The sequence below is a fragment of the Schistocerca americana genome, chromosome 11 (assembly GCF_021461395.2).
Source record: "Schistocerca americana isolate TAMUIC-IGC-003095 chromosome 11, iqSchAmer2.1, whole genome shotgun sequence".
Classification (NCBI taxonomy): Eukaryota; Metazoa; Arthropoda; class Insecta; order Orthoptera; family Acrididae; genus Schistocerca; species Schistocerca americana.
The window spans coordinates 75,333,433-75,346,453 of NC_060129.1; positions in this window are offsets into that span (position 1 = coordinate 75,333,433).

Below are 13,021 nucleotides of genomic sequence, written 5' to 3' on the forward strand. Positions count from 1 at the left end.
GCAACCACAGTCCCACAGTTCTCTCAACGTCTTCATCAGAAACATAATGATGTCCCCGCAGATCGTCTTTCATTATTGGGAACAGTTGGAAGTGAGACAGTGCTAAATCTGGACTGTATGGAAGATGCCGTACAGTGGTGAGATTAAGTCTCTGAAGTTCTGCTGTGGTGGCATGTGAAGTGTGTGGTTTGCCAAGCAAAGCAATAATGTGACCCACACGTTGTTGTGAAATGCTGACCTGTGCTTGCAGTTTCTCTCTGAGTGATACGATGATCGTCCTGAACCAATCTGTCAACATTTTGCTTGTGAAACTCGGTGGTTGCTGTCACAGGGTGTCCGACTCGTTGTTTGTCATGCAGATCAGATGTTCCTGCCTCAACATCTTTAAACTTACTCTCCCAACGACGCACATTACTCACATAGACACTATCACTACAGGGTGTTACAGAAAGGTACGGCCAAACTTTCAGGAAACATTCCTCACACACAAATAAAGAAAAGATGTTATGTGGACATGTGTCTGGAAACGCTTAATTTCCATGTTAGAGCTCATTTTAGTTTCATTAGTATGTACTGCACTTCCTCGATTCACCGCCATGATTTCATACGGGATACTCTACCTGTGCTGCTAGAAAATGTGCCTTTACAAGTACGACACAACATGTGGTTCATGCACGATGGAGCTCCTGCATGCTTCAGTCGAAGTGTTTGTACGCTTCTCAACAACAGATTTGGTGACCGGTGGATTGGTAGAGGCGGACCAATTCCATGGCCTCCACGCTCTCCTGACCTCAACACTCTTGACTTTCATTTCTGGGGGCATTTGAAAGCTCTTGTCTACCCAACCCCACATCTACATCTACATCTACATCTACATGAATACTCTGCAATTCACATTTAAGTGCTTGGCAGAGGGTTCGTCGAACCACAATCATACTCTCTCTCTAAAATTCCACACCCGAACAGCGCGTGGGAAAAACGAACACCTAAACGTTTCTGTTCGAGCTCTGATTTTTCTTATTTTATTTTGATGATCATTCCTACCTATGTAGGTTGGGCTCAACAAAATATTTTCGCATTCGGAAAAGAAAGTTGGTGACTGAAATTTCGTAAATAGATCTCGCCACGACGAAAAACGTCTTTGCTGTAATGACTTCCATCTCAATTCGCATATCATATCTGCCACACTCTCTCCCCTACTACGTGATAATACAAAACGAGCTGCCCTTTTTTACACCCTTTCGATGTCCTCCGTCAATCCCATCTGGTAAGGATCCCACATTGCACAGCAATATTCTAACAGAGGACGAACGAGTGTAGTGTAAGCTGTCTCTTTAGTGGACTTGTTGCATTTTCTAAGTGTCCTGCCAATGAAACGCAACCTTTGGCTTGCCTTCCCCACAATATTATCTATGTGGTCTTCCCAACTGAAGTTGTTCGTAATTTTAACACCCAGGTACTTAGTTGAATTGACAACCTCGAGAATTGTACTATTTATCGAGTAATCGGATTCCAACGGATTTCTTTTGTAACTCGTGTGGATCACCTCACACTTTTCATTATTTAGCGTCAACTGCCACCTGCCACACCATACAGCAATCTTTTCTAAATCGCTTTGCAACTGATACTGGTCTTCGGATGACCTTACTAGACGGTAAATTACAGCATCATCTGCGAACAACCTAAGAGAACTGCTCAGATTGTCACCCAGGTCATTTATATAGATCAGGAACAGCAGAGGTCCCAGGACACTTCCCTGGGGAACACCCGATGTCACTTCAGTTTTACTCGATGATTTGCCGTCTATTACTACGAACTGCGACCTTCCTGACAGGAAATCACGAATCTAGTCGCACAACTGAGACGATACCCCATAGGCCCGCAGCTCAATTAGAAGCCGCTTGTGAGGAACAGTGTCAAAAGCTTTCCGGAAATCCAGAAATACGGAATCAACTTGAGACCCCCTGTCGATAGTGGCCATTACTTCGTGCGAATAAAGAGCTAGCTGCGTTGCACAAGAACGATGTTTTCTGAAACCGTGCTGATTACGTATCAATAGATCGTTCCCTTCGAGGTGATTCATAATGTTTGAATACAGTATATGCTCCAAAACCCTACTGCAAACCGACGTCAATGATATAGGTCTGTAGTTCGATGGATTACTCCTATTACCCTTCTTAAACACTGGTGCGACCTGCGAAATTTTGCAATCTGTAGGTACAGATCTATCGGTGAGCGAGCGATTGTGTATGATTGCTAAGTAGGGAGCTGTTGTATCAGTGTAATCTGAAAGAACCTAATCGGTATACAATCTGGACTTGAAGACTTGCCCGTATCAAGCAATTTGAGTTGCTTCGCAACCCCTAAGGTATCTTCTTCTAAGGAACAGACAGCATAGTGGAATAGCTAGCAGAGCACCATCTGTGTCCACCCTGTAGCAGGGAATGCTCACAGCCAGAAGGCTCAGTGTGATGCAAACATGTAAAGCAAGCGGGCAACCACGTCAGAGACGCCCTCCCGCTTCCTACAGCCAGCTGAGCAAGTTTGTAAGGAGTCAAATTGTGGGCTTCCGATCGGCAGGATGGTCCTTTTGAAGAATTGCCTCATAAATTGGACGTGCTGCACCAGTTGTGCAACAGTGCTAGTATCAGTGGTCACACGAACATTCTCACACCCATAGACGAGGTTCTGGATATCCACGCAGCACAGAGGCCTGCTAGGATCATTGTATCTTAAGTGTTGCAGTGTCAGATCATGCAGCTTCCACAGCACAGATAAGAGGGTTTGTGAACCCAGATGTGTCAACCTGAACTGTTGTGAAGCGGTTATTAGCAGTTGGACTCTAGGCACACAAGCATTTAGCCTTGTGTAACTAACCTGTTACTACGGGTTGTTACGTTAAGACTAGGGTCGCCACTGACTCTAACCGTACAACTAATCAAAGGTTTGGCCGAGTCGGAAAATAAATTAATTTGATCACAGCCCATAAACTCATAGAAATGCATACGTCGTGATACCGCCCATAGGGGATGCGATGTAATTAATAGTATTACCCATGCACTGTTCACCAGAATCAAACATTTAAAATAAAATAGAAAATGCATCAACACTGTGCATAAGATCAGCTCCCAGCAACACACCTGAAAATAAGACTTAATCTAAAGCATTTGTTTTAAAATAAAAGGGGAAAATAATCACTGAACCTGTGCATAAGGAAATGCATTGGATGTGCTAACGGGAAAGCTACGAGGTGAGTGGCTTAGGTGCAAAAACGTAATCTCAGAATACAAGAGAAAATGGCGAATAAAATCATTTATTCCTAAGACGTGGATGTGAGGCATGTACACAATTCCTGATAACATTAATTCCTAAAACATTAAAGAAAAGCATAGATACATTCACCGTTATAATCTACACCTAAAATCATTGGTGTGAATCACTCATACAACTGCTGTTGCCTGATGACTGATCGCAATAACTCGTGAAACTGTAGTCATTTCACAGTACACCCGCGTGCCTACGTGGTTTGTGGAGACGCAGTTTCTAGGTATCGTGGCCAAGTTGCAACAATATCACATCACACAATCGCGAACAGTTAACATTCTTTGAAACAAACATGAGATTGGACAGTTAGTGATGACTGTAGCCCAACGAACTCTAATGTTCTATGGTGGTTGGCTCCCTACAGATGAAAGACACATAAAGCAAGGAAAATTTACGAGAAGGCAAAGCTATTAATATTTAGAAAAATAAAAGCATATACAGGCACAGCTGAAGGCAAACAGACATTCATACAGAAGCGAGTTCTCACTTCTTATCGACACCTTTGCCTGGCGGATCCAAGTCTGCTATAGAAATTTTCTAAAAGAAAAATCTGCCAAAGTTTTGCATTCCTTGCTGCGACAAGGCAAAGCAATCTTGCAGAGTTTAAAAGCGAGACCAAAATCTAACAGCTCTCCCCTCGCCAAGTAACAACGCGCCACGCGGTCAGTCTAACTCACCCTTCTTCGATTGGAGCACAGTTGTGGACGCTTCCCGTACCGGCGGCAGACTGCCTCCCTTTTTCCTGTCCAGCCTCCTCCACACTCCGCGTGGCCCAGAAAACCCAAAGGTGCCATTTCCACCACCAACCTAACGCAGGTGGATTTCTCACGAGTAGCGCAAACCTCTTTGCCTACTTGACCACTACGAGAGTTGGCTACTCTGTACAACTGCTACTGAATCTGTACGACTACCGCAGACTTTCTGCAGCAGACTACGCCACCGTCTAGCAACGTGACACACAACCACATTCATTCAATCACACCACTATAAGAGTGATGAGGAAAGAAAAACAAGGAAAAGAAATAGAAATGCTAGTGAAAATGGGCTACCGGACTAATGAAAGGTGGCTACAGGACTCTTTCACGGTCTTCCGATCACGCCAGAGCATTGTTGTGCGTGGCTCGACTGGTACCACCAGAGGATCACTCGGAAGATGGAATGGCATGCCGTGGTCTTTGGTGATGAAAGCAGATTCTGCCTGCCAGCAAGTGGTGGTCACTTGACATAGACCTGGTGATTTCTGTCTCATGGAGTGTATTCATCCAAAACACACTGCCTTATAGTCTGAGGTCCAATGAGCTTCAACTCTTGTTCACCTTTGGTGTTTCTGGAGGGACACTAACCAGCACTCGGTATGTGCAGAATGTTATTAGACGCATTCTTTTCCTGCTCTTGCAACAGGAAGGTGTTGTGTCATTCCATCAGGTTAATGGTCACCCACACATTGCCCTCGAAACTCGATGTTCTTTGCAGGACGTGGGGCAACTTACCTGGCCAGCATGATCTCTGAACTTGTCTCCAGTTGAGCACCTGTGGGATATGACGGGATGAGAAATGACTCGTACAACTCGTCAACTCTTACAGGGCTACATGAACAGGTTGAGCAGCCGTGGTGTAACGTGTCCCAGGATAGTATTAACCATCTGTACGATCGACTGGATGCCGGAATCAGTGCCTGCATTGCTGTCCGTGGAGGCTAGCTCATATACTAATGTGGGTGTTGCAGCACGGGTCAATCACCGCTACCTCAGAACTGTGTGTGATGTTGACCTGTAAATGAGATCATTTCATGTACTTCATATGCACTGTTGTAATAGTAAATCTGGAGTAAGCAGGAAACCTGTAAAAGGGTGTACTAATTTTTTCCCCATGTATAAAGGACCTAGCAGATAATGTCAGAATCTCTATGAGATGGTTGCTGGATGGTACATAAAACTCTAGGATGTTTGACTAATATAGAGTGTTGCCCATTAGGCTGAGATCCTAGCTGGAAATCCAAATAGAGCAGCACGATTTACCCACGTGTTGACCTGCCAGGTTAGCCGAGAGTGCTAATGCGCTGCTTCCCAGACTCGGGTAGGGATCGAATCCATCTGGCGGATTAATGATGAAGGCCGGTGTGGTTATTAGGCGGTTTAGGCCATTTTCCACCTACTGCTAGGTAAATACCGGGCTGGTCCCCGTGTCCCGCCTCAGTTACACGACTTGCGAACATTTCAAAAACGTTCGCACTATTTCATGGCTTACACTAGACGCAGACAGCTGGGGTACAGTGTGTTAACTGTAAGACGGCAGAGTTGTGAGGGGGGTGCGGGGAGAGGAGGAAGCAAGCATGGCTGGCGAGGGGAGAGGAGCCGTTGTGGGAGGGGGGGCAAGGCACGCCTATCAGTTGCAGTGCTGGCACTACAAATTGCGCGTCATGCTTACACGAAAGCTGTCGAAAGGCTTGGAAGTAAAACTCGCTATGAATGTTGTTTGTCTACTACGCGCTCACAAACCATTCATCCGATTGCAATGAAACTTTGGTGAGTTGTTCTCCGAACACCCGAAAAGAGTAATGCGCAATGTTTCAACAGTTAGGTCACTGTAGCATGCGTAGCGCAATTGATTTAGTAAAGGCTTGTCATGCAGCGGACCTGGGTTTGATTGCCACTGCTCGCAATTTTATTTATTTATTTATTTTTTTTTCATTCCCCGCAATGCTAAACTATTAATTATAAAATTTAAATATACTTAAACAGGTCATATAGTATAACGTAACTGTCAATCTCTATATATAAAAATGAATGTGTATGTATGTCTGCCCTCTGTGTGTTCCCAAACCATTCATCCGATTGCGGTGAAATTTTGGTGATTTGTTCACAATGAGATACCACCGCGGGAAAATATCCAGATTTATGCAGCCACTATTTGAGAATGAGAACATGTGTTTCGAAATAATACAGTAGCCAGTGGTGTTTCCATACAAAGCAATACGGTAGCAAGGAAAAATGAAATATAAGGTAATTCGGATGAAATAGGGGGCTCCTTCATAGTGATCGCAAACAAAATATCTGAAATGGAAACTCACCTTTTCTTGCCAGGCGTTTGTGGTGATACGCCAGGATGATTCTTGGGAAACTGTTTGAATTTTCCAATGCTACGCATGCTTTGTCCAGTGTATGTAGCAGCTCTCACTGAAGATTTGTAAATGGGGTGAAGCAATTTTTTCTGCTCCCTTTCCCTTTTGCATCATTCAATCACACGCAATATAATTTTGCTTTGTTGGCGACTCCTGAGATGGGCCAGCAACTGCCTCTTCAGTAATTTTGATAATGTTTAGCACAACTGCACAGTAATAACACGCAGAACAGTACAGCGCAAAACAATAATGAAGCAGATGACAATGGCTACCTTGTACAACACAGTCAGCTACGTAATGTTGGCAGCAGTCGAAACTGAGTGCCTACCAAAGCCTCCCGACGTTTACCGATTCAGGACTAGGGAGAGGTTTGCCATCTAAAAGTTTACACACTGTACACTAATTCTGTCCCTGTGGGTATGGGGTGGCCACAGGAAGGGCATCCAACCACCCTTCTACACTAACACAGTCAAATCTGTAGTAACACGGCCGATCCCACGTTGAAGGGGGACAAAGGCCCAAAGAAAATGTTGATAATGATGATGTTCTGCCCATGGGTTTCACTAGTAAGTGTGAATGCATCACACACGTGCTCATCCAACTCAAGTGGAAGATACTAGAAGAGAGTCGTTACACATCACAGTATGGTTTACTTTTATAATTGTGAGACGGTAAGTGCACAGAGAAGTCAATTAACGTAATGCCTCCTCTTTTGTGAAAGACATACCGTACAGTTGGAGAGATCTGAGTGCACACGAAGTCTTACCTACAGTCATTCTTCCTGTGCACCAATTGCAAATGAAACTGAAAAGGTATGGAACTAATAGTGCTACATAAAGTATCTTCTGCCACACTCCATACAATGGCTTTTAAAGTATAGCTATAGAAGTAAAGGCTTCATTAACTTTCACATGTTGGCCACATTAGTATGTAAGGATAGTTGCTGTTTTTTGCCATAAAAAACAAACATTTAATAAGAGGACCAAGCATCATTAAACTACAAAGTTATCTGAAGAAAAGTGTTTTTAGAGGCATTGGCTGTAAACATTCAACGTTATTCTACACTAATTTTGGTTTTTAGAGTTGTCATTATGGCCGATGACACTGTAATTCTGTCAGAGACAGCAAAGAACCTGGAAAAGCAGTTGAACAGAATGGACAGTGTCTTGAAAGGAAGGTATAAGATGAACATCAACAAAAGCAAAACAAGGATAATGGAATTAGTCTAATTAAATCGGGTGATGCTGAGGGAATTAGATTAGAAATGAGACAGTTAAAGCTGTAGATGAGTTTTGCTATTTGTGGAGCAAAATAACTGATGATGGTTGAAATAAAGAGGATATCAAATGTAGACCGGCAATGGCAAAGAAAGCGTTTCTGATGAAGATAAATTTGTGTACTTCGAGTATTGATTTAAGTGTCAGGAAGTTGTTTCTGAAAGTATTTGTATGGAGTGTAGCCATGTATGGAAGTGAAACATGGATGATAAATAGTTTAGACAAGAAGAGAATAGAAGCTTTCGAAAAGTGGTGCTACAGAAGAATGCTGAAGATTAGATGGGTAGATCACATAACTAATGAGGAGGTATTGAACAGAATTGGGGAGAAGAGGAGTTTGTGGCACAACTTGACCAGAAGAAGGGATCGATTGGTAGGACGTGCTCTGAGGCATCAAGGGATCACCAATTTAGTACTGGAGGGCAGCGTGGAGGGTAAAAATCGTAGAGGGAGACCAAGAGATGAATACACTAAGCAAATTCAGAAGGATGTAGGTTGCAGTAGGTACTGGGAGATGAAGAAGCTTGCACAGGATAGAGTAGCATAGAAATCTGCATCAAACCAGTCTCTGGACTGAAGACCAAATGAACAACAGAGCCAACGTCACCAGAAAGCTAACAACTGAAACAGGAATACATATGCAATATACACAACCTAGAGGAACAAAAAATATGAGAATTTTATTGCTTGTTTCAAAATTAGTAATGTGATTGTAAGACTTTGTAGCGCTTATAAAATTCTACTTAAGTTACAAGTAACACATAGATGAAAGAGCAACTCAAACTGTTTTACTTACGAGCGTTCACTGTGAGCGTCATTCGCCAAACGGCACACTTCGATTCGATATGCGAGTTCTTCCCAAACCTCGATCAGCACGTCTGGAGTAATTGTGGTAATATCTGCTTCAGTCCAGTTTCTGGAGTTGGGTAGGTCATCTGGTAGCATGATTCTTTATTAACCCTCAGAGGTAAAAATTGCACGGAGTCAGATTGGATGAACGTGGAGGCCGTGTGAAATGAGCTATGCTATTTAGTCCCGTGTGGCCTATCCAGTGGTCAGGCACAACATCATTTGAGTCGTGTACTGAGCTATTCTGGTGAAGGAGCACAGCATCTTGCTGCCAAATAAAGTTCTGTTGTTCAGCTACTTCCAGTTTAGGAAAGAGTCACAGTTGTAGTGTATCAAGTTAATAAAAACCAGTTATAGTTGCTTCAGTGCAGAAACAGGCCCTATAAACTCTCTGCCAGACTATAACACAAAAAGTAATCAATTTAGGGAGTCTAAAAGCAGTTATAATTTTGTGAGGATTTGCTGATCCCCAGATTGCGCATTGTATGTGTTACATTTTCACGTATCCAAAATGTCGATTCGTAACTGAAGATGACGTGATCCAGAAAATCTTCATTGTGCGGCAACATTATGCTTGCAGAGATGGCATGCAAAGCATAGTCTGTACACCTCAGAGCTTGTAACAACTGCAAATGGTAAGGACATAGTCACACAGTCATCACTGGAACTGTTAATTCGCGACAAGCCTTCTGAACTGATTTCTCGGGGCTACTCTTTCATTCGTTTGATATGTTCTTTGATTGAACTTGGTCGCCCCATTTTTTTATCTTTGCATAGACAGTCGGTGTCTTCAGACAGATGTCAGACCATCTACGGATGTTACGAGGGTGAGTCAATTATTATCTGCAAAGTAGTTATGAAATTTTATTGTAATCAAATAGGAAACTTACAAGAACATCATTTTTCAACATAGTGCCCTTGCGTTTCAGTGCACTTGGCCCATCGTTGTACAAGCTTCCTGAACCCCTCATAAAAGAAAGTTCTCAGTTGAGCTGCGAGCCAGGAATGAACCGCTTCTTCTTGTCCGAGGCAAATCGATAGCCCCTTAATGCCTGTTTGAGTGGACCAAACAAGTGATAGTCAGAAGGGCCAAGATCGGGACTATGTGAAGGATGATCCAGTACTTCAAATTTGAGTTCCTGGAGCGTTTCAGCAGTGTGGGCAGCAGTATGCGGATGGACATTGTCGTGCAACAGCACAACACCTTTTGACAGCAATCCTCGATGTTTGCTTCGAATTGCAGCTTTAGCCTGGAGTAAGCGTCTCACTGTTACACTGTTTATTGTTGTGCCCTTTTCCCCATAATGTTCCAGTGCTGGACCTTGTGCATCCCAAAGAACCGTGAACTTAAGTTTTTCTGCGGACGGTTGGGTCTTGAACTTTTTCTTGCACGGCGAATTTGGATGTTTCCATTCCATACTCTGCCATTTACTCTCCGGCTCGTAATGATAGATCCATGTTTCGTCACCGGTAATGATCCTGTCTAAGAAGTTGTCCCCTTCATTACCGTAGTGATCCAAATGTTTTTTGCAGATGTCCAAGTGTGTTTGTTTATGGAACTGTGGGAGCTGTTTTGGCACCCATCTTGCACAAACTTTGTGAAACCCAAGTCTGTTGTGGATGATTGCATAGGAAGAACTGTGACTAATTTTAAAGATGTGCCACTTCGTCAATAGTTAATCTGTCTAAGAGAAGCATTTCATGTGAACGCTCAATGGTTTCTTCATTTGTGGCGGTAAAGAGTCATCCAGCTCCTTCATCATGCATAACACTTGTGTGACCATTTCGGAACTTTTCAATCCATTCGTAGACACTGTGCTGTGGCAAAACACAGTTCCTGTACTGTACCAAAAGTCTTCTATGAATTTTGGCCCCTGATACGCCTTCTGACCACAAGAAATGGATCACTAAATGTTGCTCTTCTTTGGTACAAATAGACAGCAGAGCAACCATGATTAACAGCATGGCAGTGATAATGAAACTAACCTAGCAGCTTGAAAATTGGAAAGATATAACAACAAATAAACAAAGCATGCATCATCAATGTAAAACAACAGTACTATCAAAATAAACAAAAATGTAACTAAATTGCGGATAATAATTGACTTACCCTCGTACTATCACTTGGAGAATTACAACAGAACTCAATATGAAAGGCACATTGCACAATAATAGCAGATTTAGCCTTTGCCAACTGTAAAAACGTACAGCTTCCTGTTTACTAGTTGTCATCTATGCTATTAGTGTGTTCAAATGGAGACTTAGAAAACAGTGCATGCACATCTGCATGGGTATACAAACTTTTTGGGTTGCTCCTTCATTTGACGAGTTATTTATAACTCTAAGCTGAAAGTAATGAATCTTACGAAGCCTTAAAAACTCAATATTTATTCTGAAAGACTCGGCGCAGATGTGCGTCAAAATCACAAAATCGTACTTACAAAGCAGTACTTCAGATGGATCAGAAATCCATACAGCTTGTACGAGACTCATTCTCACATGAAATACAACAATGTCAAACAGTGGTACGCAAAATACATGTAATGTAGCCGTTGTCATAAATCACAAACACATGTTATAGTTAGTAGGTGGGTGTCATCAAAGGCAGATGTAACCTAATATCATTAAAGAGTTTAATGTCAAGGAGTAGATACATATGGAGAGCTTTAACATAGTCAGTAGAAGAAGTCAGAGGGTGCAATTGATACAAGGTTAGTTCAGTGCTGGCAACAAGTTGTTACTATAATCATATTTTTATTTATTTATTTATTTATTGAGTCCTTTTATCATATGTAGTACAGTGTACAGGATGATATTGGGCTTATTACTAAGTTCAAAATGATACATATTTAAATAATCATTCTTCAACATGCTACCAATTTCAATAGTTGTAGTTCTTACAATGACACAATGTTACAAATTACAGTAGCTTTAGTTCTTAACAGTTATTCTGGTCCAAGTATTCCTTTACTGAGTAGAAACAGTGGTACTGTAGGTATTCTCTGATAGAGCTTTGAAAAGCACTAATATTTTGTAAGCATTTTATACTATTTGATAGTCTATTATAGAGTTTAATACCCAGATAGCATGTACCTTTCTGATACAAACTGGTACTGGCTGGGGGTACATGCAAGTTATATTTTATTCGAGTATTATAATCATGCATCTCTTTGTTTTTTAAAGTATTATCATCATTTCCAATCATATACTTTTTTACGTACATTAGTGTGTCAACAATAAACATACACGGTAGAGGTAGTATATTCAGTGCTTTAAATATTGGTTTGCAGGACTGTCGAGCACCACTCCCTGTCATAATCCTAATGGCTCTTTTTTGTATTCTGAAGGTCCCTTGAGCTGCTGGGGGAATTTCCCCAGAATATGAGTCCATACTTGAGATGGGCATTGAAGTATGCGTAATAGGCACACAATAATGCCTGTTCATTTATGTATCGTTTGAGAACCCTAAGAAGATAACAACCCGTGCTCAGCTTGGCATTAATTTTTTCTATGTGTCTGTCCCATTTTAAGTCTCTTTGTATCCAGATGCCGAGAAATTTTGTAGCCTCATCATTTGCAATAGGGTGTTGATTGATTTTTATTTCTGGATATATCAATGTGGTGTTTTGGTGGTTATGGAAACTTAAGGCTACTGTTTTGTTGTAGTTTATTATCAACTGATTTTCTGCTGTCCATTTACTTAGATGTTTTGTAACTGTGTTTACTTCTTCTTGTACATCTTCATTTTTTGCTGCTTTTACCAATATTGTTGTGTCGTCAGCAAACAGTATTACTTTGTGGGAATCAATATGTATATCCAAATCATTGATATATAACAAGAAAAGTAGGGGTCCCATTACTGACCCTTGCAGTACCCCGTAAGTGAATGGGCTTTCTGATGATACATATTCTGTGATTATTCGTGCTTTACATCTATATGTCTCATGGATACTTTTTGTTTACGGTCGTTGAGAAATGAACGAATCCAATCATTTGCCAACCCCCTAATTCCATAGGGCTCTAGCTTCTTCAATAGGGTTTTGTGGTTTACCATATCAAAGGCTTTGGTTAGGTCCAAAAATATACCTGTTGTTTGTTGTTTTTCATCTATTGTTTTTAATACAGTAGATATGCATTCATAGATTGCTGTCTCCGTTGATTTCTTGCTTCTAAAGCCATGTTGAGTATTAGATAGCACACTATTTTTGTTTATCAACTTTAACAACTTACTACACATAATTTTTTCTATTACTTTTGAGAAACAGGGTGTTAATGTAATGGGACGATAGTTTATTACTTCATCTTTGTCACCAGCTTTGAAAATAGGGATGACTTTTTGATGTTTTTAGTTGATCTGGAAAGATGCCTGACTCTAGGGAACAGTTGCATAAGTGAGTAAGGGAGTCAATTATATTTTGGATACAGAGTTTTAGGATTCTGTTCGGTATAC